The following is a 10,326-nucleotide window of genomic DNA, read 5'->3' as shown; positions in this document are numbered from 1 at the left end:
GAGCGGAAAAGATCAGGGGGGGGGGGGCAGACAAGGGGGTTTTACACGCACGGATTGCAGAAGACTACTGTCTTTCGATGACATTTGCAGCAAAGGACGGAGATATAGGGCCTTTTTATTATTATAGGGCCGGAGATATATAGGGCCTTATGGACGGAGATAAGGACGGAGATATAGGGCCCAGACTCCCAGACTCTTGGCGACTAAAACTAAAAATGCTCCCTTTGCTTAGAAATATGAACCCCTCACATGACGAGGGTCACCGAAAAGCACGGGCTCAAGCGCTAAACACCACCTTCCCAGCCATATTCCACATTGCTTCCCAACCACATTCACGGGGTGGATGTGGTTGAAGACGCGTAGCCTGTGGGTGAAGTGAAGACGCGTAGCCTGTGGGAAGGAGCCCGGATTGTATGAGCCGTAGGGTAGTTTGTTGTTCTCTGGAAAAATCAGGGTAAGGTGAAGGTACGGTCTGTCTCAGAAGGTGATAATGCTGGGTTATCTGCCTGAACGTGACAAGAGTGTGACTGTCCTCGTGCAGCTCCATAGCACGGGAGGTGAAAGCGCAGGCTTATCGGGTGGGCGTATTCGTTGCCCTCCATTGAAGCGTGAGGGGGTGTCCAGATGAGCTGAATGGAACCGTTTGGGGAGTGGTTTTTTCGCACGCGCAGTGCAGGTCAGGACACCCAACCCGACTGGTAATTCCAGTAGGCATGCTGGGAATCGGTGACTACCCTCCGAACCCCTGGTTGAGCGAGAGCCAAGGTGATGGCTGCCTCTTCTGGTGCCGTCATTTCTTGGGTCCTAAGCGAGGTACACGCAAGGAGGTTGGTTCTGGAGGTAGCCACGATGATCGCGTATTGCTGCCCTCGATGTTTGGAGGCGTCTGTGTAGATAACTGCATGATCCCCACCGAGGGTGCTTTTCGGTGACCCTCGTCATTTGAGGGGTTCATATTTCTAAGCAAAGGGAGCATCTTTAGTTTTAGTCGCCAAGAGTCTGGGAGTACGTCAAGCCGAGTGACATTCTGGGCTGCCCAGCCAATCTGGTGAGGCATGCGGTTGCCCACCGCAGTTCTGAGTCGGACCTTCTGGTTAGAAAGATGGCGTTCTATCAGCTCTTCCACCGTGTTGTGGAGCCCTGTGCTAAGCAGCCTCTGTGTGGACGCACTCATGAGAAGACCAATGGCCTGCTCGACCGCCTTTCTAATCATTATATAAAGCATCTCTATGTCCTCCTTGTCGAGAAGAAGAGAGGGGGTTGACGTAAGTGACTCTCGAGAGGACAAAAGCTTCAAATAATCGAAAGGTACCGGATTCCTTAGGGCCTCTCTTCTTGGTGGCAACTCGCCTGATCATGTTTATGATTTCATTAATGCTGTTTTTGAGGTGCTGCAAGGAGACGTCACTCTTGGTGTTAGTCTGGAGATGTAGGCCCACGATCTTGATGCTGAGGCTTGGAGTGGTGGCCTGACAATCAAGGAGTATTTGAAGGTATTCCTTGATTTGGCGTGAGGGCGGACGACAAGAAGCTGTGATTGTTTACACGAACACTGGGGGCCACAGGCTTTACCACATTGGCGTACTAGAAGTGAGATGCCATGCATTGGTGTGGGCTTCCTTTAATTTTTGTAACTCTTAGCACGTGAGCAAGGTTCGCACAGGGCCGCTAGACGGGCGTGAGTGGTCGCGTGACGCTTTCACGTGGCATTCAGCGAGAACGCAAGGGGAAAAACCGTAGGTGTGCTTTTTGAGTACACCACCTGCCGTCCCCGTCTTCGCGTGGGCTCGTAGCTAAATCGGTAAGACAACGGGCTCTTGCTTTGTTAGTCTATTAGTTTCAGGTTCGATTCCCGGCGGTGCCAGTAAATTCTTTTATTTGTTCTCTGGAGTTTTCTGGTGACACCAACGGTCGCGAAAGAACCCTTGGGGGGTAGAGGTGAAAAGCTTTGCTTTAAAACAGCAAGGTCAAAGATAGGAACAAAGCGGAGAGACGTGTGGCCAGCGTGAGGGCGCTGGACGTTAGACTTCAGTGAGTATCACAAGAGTCTGTTAAGCTACAGACGTTTGTGTAAATCCGTCGTTTTAAGGAACCGTATGAGTGCCTCTGTCGCCTTGAGCGCTGACGAAATCGTCGGTGGTCCAGGACCTTCGTCCCTGTAAACGGCTGCCAGGATCCACAGTTTACCAGGAACCCCACAATTCAGGGTCCACACAGTTGACGAGACATGTCTTCCTTCCGATGGAAAACGTTGGAACTGGTATAAAAAGTGCGTATGGTCTCAGGTGTGTCGCGGACTTCATGCGCCTCGCTTTTCGCTTTCTCGATCAACTAGGAGTGAGCATTCGTGAATGCCTCACTCAGCCAGAGACTGTTAAGATGGTGCGCCAGATCATGCGAGACGATGGAAGGGAACGCCGAAGATGCGGGGAAGGGGCATTGATACGTATACACGTGAGATCTTGGGTAGTCCATTTGGACAGTTGTCTTCCGTGAAGACTGAAAAGAGCCCTAGCTGCGTTCATTATAAGTAGCGGAATGGGCACGGCCTCCGCTTCTTGGCTGGCCGAATGGGCTGCAGCGTGTACAATTTCGTTTCCAATGACGCCACAGTGGCAGGGAAGCCACTGAAAGGCAATGTCATGGCACACTTAGACCGCACGGTTGTGTAATATTCCGATTTCAGTCAATAACTGTTTCTGATGTCGACGGTGCAGGGCTGACACTGAAAGGCAATGTCATGGCACACTTAGACCGCACGGTTGTGTAATATTCCGATTTCAGTCAATAACTGTTTCTGATGTCGACGGTGCAGGGCTGACTGAAGCAACGGAAGATCACGCTTTGATTCACGAAAGAGCGTTTATTTTCGGCATCAGCTTTGCTCAGTGGTGTAAAGGGCGCAACGAATGGCCGTAAGCGCTATAGCTGTGGAAGTGCTGGGGTTAGCAATCTTGAATTTCACAAACAGATATATTCGGAGTAAAACAGCCGCTCCGGCCGAAGCAGATGTTATTATCGGGCCATAGGTGTAAATATGGATGCAGTCCTTGAATTCCTTGTTAAGTTAAATCAAACATAGCTGTCCTAGAGCGATATAGGGATATCACGTTTCTTCTGACAACTAATATGCCAAGGTACACTTGGGGCTGCACCATACACCGAAAAAAGCAAAAAACGAGGGTTCCTGAGCACAGCGCATGACGTAGGATTAGCGAAGGTTATAGTGTCCAATTAGCAAACGTATCCTCTCATTATTATCATCCTCCTTTTTCCTTTGGGTCGTTTCCTTCCTTTCTGCTAGGACGAACCGGCACATATCAGCTTTCGCACCATCAAGCAAGGAGAATGTTTAAAGAAAACGTAATTTCCTACTCTCCTAACTTTAATTAACATGCTGAAACTCCTTGTGTAGGCGTCAGTATATGTCTATAACACACGTCTCAAAGTCAAAGGCCACAACGCATTCAGATGGAGTCGGTGCTGTGCTCTTGTTAGAAGGGGGCGCTCGTGTCACACTCCGGAGGTCCCGCGTTTCGAATCCGAGCCAGACGCAGGTTTGTCAATTTTTTTTGTTTAGATCAATTACTTAAGATTGTTTATCCTAGCTTACCCCAGAAGTTCGGCGTCAAGTTCAGGATTATTTGACCTGTTTTTATACTTCGAGCCATCGGCCGTTTGTGTGCGCAGTCTGTGTGCCAGGAGAGCAGAATTTTCGAACTACCGAGTTATCTAATGCCTCTGCATTGAAACTCCTGGTTACCACATAGAAATTAAACGAGTAGAATGAGGCGAGCCATATTTAAACGTGTAGAAATAAGTTAGGTCAACCGCATTTACATAGCGTGAAATTCGTCCCATCAATACGAATGCTTTTATTTAAAGCCTACATAAGAAAAAAAAAAGCAGGCTGTGTTGCCTCAGTGTAAACTCTCCTGCGCCTGCGCGCGTTTACGCGCAGAAAAAGTCAAGACTGGATTTCAGTTATAAAAGAAGGAAGAAAAACGCAGAGTGACGCTAAATTACGCGGATCATTTCGCTCCCGCTGCAATCGGGAAAAGCCGCAGAGATCCGCAAAACTTCGAACCGTTCTGATCACGCGACGCAAGTGCGGTAAAACAGTGCCCGAAAGAAAGCATTGTACCATATATCGACCGGACGACAGGAAGCGGCATTTAACGAAGAAGTGAGATAGAATGTACCTCAGCTGGGCCCGTATACGCTGCCATGTGAGGCAAACATGATGCGATGCGGGGAAACAGCGACCGTAAGCCCAATCCGAGCGAGAACCAACCAGAATGACCCCGGACAAAAGTCTACGCGCATCTAATGCCACGCAGTCAATGGGCTGAGAGCAAAGAGGCTGCAAAAAGAAGAATGCAGCGCTTGATCGTAGAAGCTAAAGCAACGAACGAACGAGAGAGGGAGCAGAGGCGAGCCTAGAAGACCTTCCTCCCGTCCGTTCCAATTCGGCGTCGTGAGAGCGGAAGCTCGTCGTGTCTCGCACCGTAGTAGTACGTGCCACTCCCTCGCTGAAAGTGAAGAAGGCACTGCCTGCACGGTTTATTCCTCACTGCGTGTCCCTCTTCTTTTCCTTCCCAACAGGCAGCGGAAGGAAAGAAACAACTCTTGAGGGCGCGGTCGTCATTTGCTTTAATCTCAACCGGCCCTCTCTTGAAAGTGCAGCGGAAGCTGTTTCTACCAGCTTGCCTTTTCTTTCCCATTCGGCTACCCCAACATTGGGCCTCCTCGATTATCAGTCCCGGATCGTCTGCTGACTGCCCAAGACGCGATCCGGCGCTCGTTTTTCCCATGTAGTCCTATGGGGCTTCCGGTCCGAGGGCAGTCCTCTGACTGCCCGCGGACCGTCCAGGACTGGTAAATCGAGGAGGCCCACTCACTGTTCGAGCGGTTACTGTGGGCCCGAGAGGGGAAAATAATCCCGGACTAGCCAAGTGCCCCGCCGCCTGTGACGAGCCCTTCCCGGCGGATCTTTGTAAACACTAAGGTCGCCCTCAGGCTCGTGCAGCAGCACTGGCCGAAACCCGGACGCTTGAATCCCACACCCCCCCTCTCCTCTCTCCCGGTGACCTCACGCGCCTAATTCCGCCGACACCCGAGGAGTCGGCCAGCACACACGCGCGCGCTCTTTTCGTATGCAGCCCGGCGTGAATAGTGAAAATTTCACCCAATTACTGGAACAAATTCAGGCGAACAGTGGCCGAACATTTCAAGTCCTTGGGAAATCCCTATCACCAGCCTTGCGTCACAAAGGGACTTACAAGATCGGAGACAGCATTGCTGTACCGCATCCGAACGGGCTTAGCGAAGACCACAGCATGGCTATTCAAGGTGGGCCTCGTGCGATCGCCTCTGTGTTCGTCATGTGCAGTGACAGGGGATGTAGTACACCACTACGTAATGTGTCGCCCAGAGCGTGATGTCGAGCGGGCTGCAATGCTCTCGGCGATTCGAAAGCTGGCAGCTCCACGCAGCACTCTGGACGACATCGTCTTTCCAAGGGGACATTGGATGTTGCGCAGAGACGTGTCGCACCTTCTCCTAAGCTTCCTTCAGGACACGGAACTGGCGAACTCATGGTGAAAGGACACTACCATTGGCTAATTAGGAAGAGCTTGGGCGGAGCAATTGCCGGCATATCCAGCCAGGCTATCCCCGCCTGATCCCACACAACAACCACCACCACCACCACCACCACGCCTTGGTCTTGTGCCCCTACTACAGCTTTCATTAGCATCAGTACAGGTGCCGAGGAACTTGTAAGACACTTAAAATGTTGGTGGTGCCCGTGGTACACCTCAAACGAGCTTTAGGCACCACGCAGACTCCCCCGGTGATAGAGCTACGAGAAGAGGATGGCGCCATAACTAGAATAATTAACTTCCCCCAGTGCTTATTAAGAACCTTCCTTTCGAGTTGCCCTCTGGTGCCATACAATCCCCCAAGTTTTTGGAGAGTCCGCGTTTACTCCTACATCCGGGCCCGCTTCTCTTCCTCCTTTAGCTATCACCTAACGATACTTCCCATAATTCTTTCGCGGGCGTCTGTCTCCCTTTCTCTCCCCGGAGCTTGTCTGACCCCTCCCCACCAACGCGCTCCGTGTTGTCAACGTCGTGCTCTCATCTTTCTGCAGACTGGATCAATTTCTTCGGTGCTTTCAAGCGCGCTGCGGCGACGCTGCTGTCCCTTTGTCGTTTCGCGTCCCTCGCTTCTGAGCCGGGCGGGTGGGCGAGCGAATGTGACGCGGGTTTTCTTCCCGTGACCCGAGAGTGCACGAGCCGGTGGCCTCCGCGGCGACGTCTTACGCGCCCGCGCTTCCTGCTCGAGATAGCCTGCCCCGGTACCGGCTCATCGCAGCCCCGTAACAGACTCACAGAGTATAACGGTGATGGCGTTCCCAATTTCCCGAGCGTGTTCTCCTCTTGAGGCTTTTGCTTGCCTCTTGATAAATACGTCCTCCTGAGTCTTTGTGCATTGTGTTTCAGTCGAAACCCTGTTGGGTTTCGATTACTGTTAGAGCTCTGTTTTTTATGCCAGCAACTAAAACTGGTACTGAAATGTGGCCCCGCAACCTTCTGTCGTTGAGAGAGAGAGAGAGAGAAAGCTCTTTATTAGAAGACAGCAGAGAGGTCTGCAGGCATGTATTCGCCTACATGCTACTCTGCGGGGATGGGGTGGAGGAGGTAAGGCCCTAAAGAAAGTAGGGCGAAAGAGAGGGGAAAAAAGAAGAGGTAAAAAAGAAGGCTACATGGAGTGTTCCGTGGGTCACGTAAAAGTCCAGGTGTTCTCACAGGATGACGATGTGGAGTTCTACAGTGTCTCTGCGACGCCGATGTCGTGTAAATAATCAAACAGTGCATCTAACACTTTTCGCTGGGATGATGGAGATGACCATGGTCCAAGAAGAGTCGTTGAATGATTCATGAAAAGGTTTGTGTGGTTGTTTTGTAAACATCGTGAGTGTGCTCAAGAAGAAACAAGCGTAATCACAAACCACCAACTAGACACTCCTGTGTCTTCTGCCCTCACCGTTTAGTTTTGCCCGTATTTCCTTTGATGGTTTTCTTTTCTTTTTTCTCAGATGCGTATGCCTCTTAACCGTTTAGTAACTCGAGCAGACTGGCATTTGTTTAACCCTAACAGGAAGAAAATGCGCCTTCAACCCACAATCAAGTCTCCAACAGAGGCAAATTCCGTGAGGTTTCCTTGCGCGTGGCTGTAAGTGTGATTGATATTAGTATGTCCTTTCACTGTTTCCATTCGCAGCCAAGTTGTCCGGCCCGCCGTACTAAATATATATGAACCCTTATGTAAACCTGAAGTGCGTGAGTACACGCAGAGAATTCTCATCAGCAAAAATGCGTGAACAGGATACTGAAAATATGACCAGTAGACGCAGAATGTTCCCCTGTAGGGATGGTAAAACGAGGTCAAATTTGCCTCTAGGCATTGATCTAGGGTGGTTACTAAGTAGTAAACTAAGGTCAGTGTCTGTTGCCCTCATCGTTCTCTTAAATACGCGCGGTTGTGGCGATCGCTAAAAGCCTAGAGAACAGTCGGAGCTGGGGCGAAGCGGCCAAACGCGTGCATAACTACCACCACAACACAATGGCGTATGCGGTCTCTAGACTACTGTAAGTCCAGCTAGGGCTCTGATTCTCTGCCCGTCAATGCCTAGTTGCTAAGTTGTTGATGGCATGGCAAAGCTGAAAACGTACGTTAGCGGCCGATCCGAAGAAGGGGCACCTTTGTTTTTTGTTTCGGTCGCGCGCGTTTAGGGAGCCGCTTGGGGAAGGGTAACCAGCGCGCGGGAATAATCACATGCTGCGCGCCTCGACGCCCGAGACGCTCAGCGAGCATCCGTCGCTTCGGGGGCTCCCCTACGAGAGAAGTGACCCCGTCCTGGCCCCCGAGGCGACGGGCCTTTCGTTCGATAAGCGCCTAGCGGGTTGATTCCCATGGCTGATTCCCTATTGACTGGTTTATAAACCACGTGGAAGCGGTGGGAACAGAGGCGCTGGTACCAACCCGCGCGAAGGGAGGAACACAAAGCTCCCGAGTCAATTCCCCCTGCCGCTTCATTAACGGAAACGTATGTAAATACGCTCATTATGTGTGGCACTGAACAAATCTCTATGGTTATATACTCTTAAAAAAAATCCGTAATTTGCACATTTGTGAAGAGTTTCCTTGAAAATGTGAACTCGCGCCCCGCCGTGTTTCTAGGAGTAAGCTGCTCATTACGTCTTTTCAGAAAACAGGTTCGCTTTTTTCACAAAATGAAATCAAACAAGCTCGGGCGCAATCCGGGCCCGCTCGGGAGCCTTGCTGTCGTAAAATTGAGATGGACTTCGCCCTAGGCTTCTATTGGCGTAGCGTACATCAATTGAACACTATAAAATCTGGTGAGCAAATGGGCATAGGCGCCGACGCTTGCAGGAGTTACTAATAAGCTGGAGAGCTTCTATGACCCTCGAAGAAGCATTGCGCCCTCCTTCGGCAATTTTTTCTGTCGCATTCATTAACTTCTGACACAGCGAGAAGAGAGAGGGAGAAATAACTTTATTGGGAGAAGCTGGTGATCCTAGGCGTCGTCAAAGAGCCTTTGGGCTATAGCAGCGTCCTCGGCCAGCTGGATAGCCCAGACTGGATTCGATGGTTCGGAGCTGAGAAAGACGGTCTCCCTTTGCTTCGCCTCAGTGATTCAGCGCGCGGCTGTAGCCGTCTCCGGGCAAAGCCATAGCATATATGCATGGTTTGCCCTGTCCTTACGTTTGCGGCATTTGTCAGAATGTTGCCGTGTGTAGCAGTAGGTGTACGTAACCGTGTTTGGATACGAATTCGCCTGAAGAACTTCGTCATGAGACGAATTTCTTCTTATTGAGTTACGGGTCGACAGACAGACAGACAGACAGACAGACAGACAGACAGACAGACAGACAGACAGACAGACAGACAGACAGACAGACAGACAGACAGACAGACAGACAGGCAGGCAGGCAGTTCCCCCGATCACCCGACACAGCGAGAAACGGTGTATTTTTCGAGCACCTGTCCATCCGTCCATCCTTCCGTCCATCCTTCCGTCCATCCTTCCGTCCATCCGTTCACCCATCCATCCGTCCGTCTATCTGTCTGCCTGTCTGTATAGTTTCTGAAGAACGCGGGGCGATTAATACACCTTAATTTAGTGCGCAATATGTACTTCTTCATCTGACATTCCTTGCAATTAGATTTCTCAGAGCAACGTATTGGTTTAATGTAAATTCTCTTAGCATACATTAATCGCCCTTGACAAAGTCTCGCCTTGCACGCTTTTTTATATAAGCGAGGAAAAGTCGGGCACAACAGCTCGACAGTTTCACCATATCCCCAGTACCATTGTAGTTCCATGCCGGTGTATAGTATGGCTCACACACCTTTTTTATCGGAAGAAATGTAAGAGGTGAATCGAGCCTGAATCGAGCGAAAAAAAAAATAGCAGTGGGCTCGGCTAGGCCAGGATATACGTAGCGTGAGCTAAGGTTCAGCTGGTTATTCTTAGCTTTCGTGGTTGTCTAGGATTAGCGTGATTATCATGCTTACTGCTGCTTAAATGACACACACATGGTATACGCGTTATGTGACACATGTATATTTATCAAGCGTCTCCGGCACAGCGTCACCAATCGCCCCAGAGCTAAGCTGGTTACACAGGTGCACGCCGCTGTTGCTGCGACGCACGAGCCACCAGTTCCACACCCGGCCACCCCTCGCATGATCATCATGTGGACAGGGCCGCCACGTGCGCAACGGAGGTCGGCCGAGACGCTGGACGCGTGGGGTGTGTGAGAGACGCTGGGCAGCGAGCAACGTTCTATGCGCCATGTAACGTCACTGCTCCTCACGCATGCGCAGCACGGCTCTGCGGGAGCCACGCGATACAACTGAACCTCGGCCAGTGTAGCTCACGCTACAAAAGAGAAATCGATTTCCAACCCACACCATAGCATGCCAAGTGCCCATAAAGTGCCGCAATGCTCCTCTGTCCTCACACAGATAGCCTGAGCCTAAAGAACATTTTCTAAGGGAAGACAATAATAAAACCATAATGAAATGACAATGGAGTAATAATGAAACGAAACCCCCGCTCATATACCAGCAGTGGGCGAAGTCCCGTCGTCTCATTTGCGGGAAAAAGTAATTTCAAAAATAAAAGCAACTGATCACATCACTTTAAGTAAACTGTCATGTCCCTGTTGCTTCAAGTACTAAACCTACTCTTGAGCCAAACGCAGGCATCAGGCTGACGCTTTACCCCTGCTT

This window comes from Haemaphysalis longicornis, unplaced genomic scaffold (assembly GCF_048455015.1).
Source record: "Haemaphysalis longicornis isolate Haplotype H1 unplaced genomic scaffold, Haemaphysalis longicornis Haplotype H1 scaffold_3, whole genome shotgun sequence".
Classification (NCBI taxonomy): domain Eukaryota; kingdom Metazoa; phylum Arthropoda; class Arachnida; order Ixodida; family Ixodidae; genus Haemaphysalis; species Haemaphysalis longicornis.
Note: the sequence above shows the minus strand (reverse complement) of the source record.